Below are 2,500 nucleotides of genomic sequence, written 5' to 3'. Positions count from 1 at the left end.
CGCCGTTGCCGTCGTCCTCTTCGGCCGCCATTCAACGGTCAGCTCAGAACTGGCACGGACTGGGGGAATCCGACTGTCTAATTAAAACAAAGCATTGCGATGGCCCTAGCGGGTGTTGACGCAATGTGATTTCTGCCCAGTGCTCTGAATGTCAACGTGAAGAAATTCAAGCAAGCGCGGGTAAACGGCGGGAGTAACTATGACTCTCTTAATCCCAAATTTTCTTACAGAAATCAATTTGTGGTTATAGAGCGGAGCTCGGCAGCAATTTTGCAATTCATTATTTTAAAACAATGAACCCGCAATCCAACCAGCAGCTAACAATGGATACAACATCTACAAATCCAGAACAATCTACTTCCTCAGGACGAGGAGGTGGACGAGGTAGAGGCAGAGGCTCCTCAGCCCGGAATGGGCGAGGAAGAGGTAGCAGTTTTAAACCAAAACCGCAACCAGGCCCGATAGCTACAGCTCCATCACTGGACGCATCAGCTAAGCCTAAACCCAAAAGTTTATCCATCACGGAGACAACACCTAAGAACGACCCTATGTGGATAGACTTCGAAGCAGATGGCTTCGAAGGCTTAACAGCATATTCAGCGCACAATGACTTTGCCGACACTTATGAAGGATACATCCCACTAGTCGAAAGGGAGTATGATCTTATACACACTGTGGATAAGAACTTCGCTAAATTTGTGTCTAAGTCAATGTTCGTGTGGTATTGCATACAACATCTATATGCTCGAAAGATAACGCTCAAGAAGGCACGAGGATTATCAACATTTGACGAGGATAAGTTGTTAGATTATATCAAAGGAACAACTCATCCGATCCCATCGCCTATCGATGAGTATCTTAGGTCAATTGGAGACACTCAGGATAACGCTACAGTAAAATACAGGATAGTGTTCCCGACGTGGCCCAATGATACAGGGGACTTCGGCCGTGTCAGCGCAGACACGCATTATAAGTATGAGACATCACCTGCGCCTGCAGTAGCAGCGCAAACCATACTAGAAGATCTTAACTACACCCTTGACCCAACACGCAATCCAACTTGGAACTTGCCAGCACGTCTAATACCAAGAGAAGAGGACGCAGGCTTGCCTACCAAGAACCTTTTAGGATGGTGTAGGGCTACAGGTTTAACATCAGAACAGAGACAGACGCTTGAAAGTGCAGGTATCGTAAGAGACGACTTCGCACCTGACGAGCCACAGTTCATGATGAACCGTGATTTATTTGGAAAGATATCAGGATTCATGTGCACAGTCGACAAATATATCAAGTTGGCTAGTGAAACATCAGAATCGAGAAACGGATCAGTTGCCCAAGTCCAGTGGCAAGAGCGCGACCTTACTAATCGTGAGATATTTTCACGAACCAAGCATTACCTTGAACGTGAGGTACACCAGTGCGGACCAGCCCAAGAGGACAGGAGGATAACGATCGGTGCCTTGATTATAGCTCTAAGAGCTAGAAAGGATCAGATATTTAACAAGAGAAGTTACTCATGCTACGACTTTGGTGAGTATGAAGCTGTTCCAGATGCATGGCATAACACAAGGAACACCATATTCGAAACCGGATCAGCAGACGTTTGGAATGTACGAACATTCATGTCAGCGTTCACCGGAAAAGACAACATAAGAGAAGCATGGATACGAAAAGGACTAGTTGGTAAAAGCCGAGACTAATACAAGACTCGAAACCCGATAAAGACTCTCTTAAGGACTCCCTGGTGAACGTCTTTAGCCTAGGAGCCCAAGTGCCAACCGTACACCTCCTCGTGGTGAGAGTCGGGCAACGTCAGTGGTAACACGGACGGCCGAGTACGGTGGCTATCCAGGGTCCTGGGGGTTGCCAGCCCCCTCGACCTTTATCAGTTGGCGTAAAAACTCGGAAAAAGCCTCGGATGGAATCAGAGTCCGGCGAGTCCACTGACTCAGCCGACCCAACGAACCCCAACCTACCGAGTACGTCAAAAGGCAATGGTAAACCTCGTGCTGCAGACCAGGATGAAGCAATGTGCAGATTTCCGGGATGCGGTAAAACGTTTAAGAATATAAGAGGTAGAGGCGTGCATGAAAATCGGAAGCACCCAGACTGGTATGACACGAAGAAAATGGAGATCGAAAATGTTAAAGCGAGATGGACGGCCGAAGAAAAGATGTTGATGGCTAGGCGAGAGGCAAAGATCTTGTTTGAGAGTACAGCTAAAATTATGAACATGAATCAGAGGATACAGAAGGTTTTCGGTGCAGGTCGAACGATTGAGAGCATTAAGGGACACAGGCGGCGCTCAAGTCACAAAAGAAAGGTGCAACAGTTCCTGACCGAGCTTACAGAGAAGGCCCGAGCGGAAGCTGAAGGAGCCAGTGAGTCGGATATATCGTCCGAACCTGCTTCTCCGACAGGAAATCCAGCTAACAGCTTACTGGATAAAATTGCACAGTACCTTGCTAACATGAGGCCCCTGACTAACAATGAATACCAG

At 47.4% G+C, this 2,500-nt stretch overlaps 1 pseudogene; it reads left to right on the top strand.

Moving 5' to 3' along the window:
* The window catches only part of LOC124181833, an 8,933-nt pseudogene that overhangs the window by 2,534 nt on the left and 3,899 nt on the right, over nt 1–2,500 (top strand).

Source organism: Neodiprion fabricii, chromosome 4 (genome assembly GCF_021155785.1).
Source record: "Neodiprion fabricii isolate iyNeoFabr1 chromosome 4, iyNeoFabr1.1, whole genome shotgun sequence".
In the NCBI taxonomy this organism is placed as follows: Eukaryota; Metazoa; Arthropoda; class Insecta; order Hymenoptera; family Diprionidae; genus Neodiprion; species Neodiprion fabricii.
This window is presented reverse-complemented; position numbering and strand designations above follow the sequence as displayed.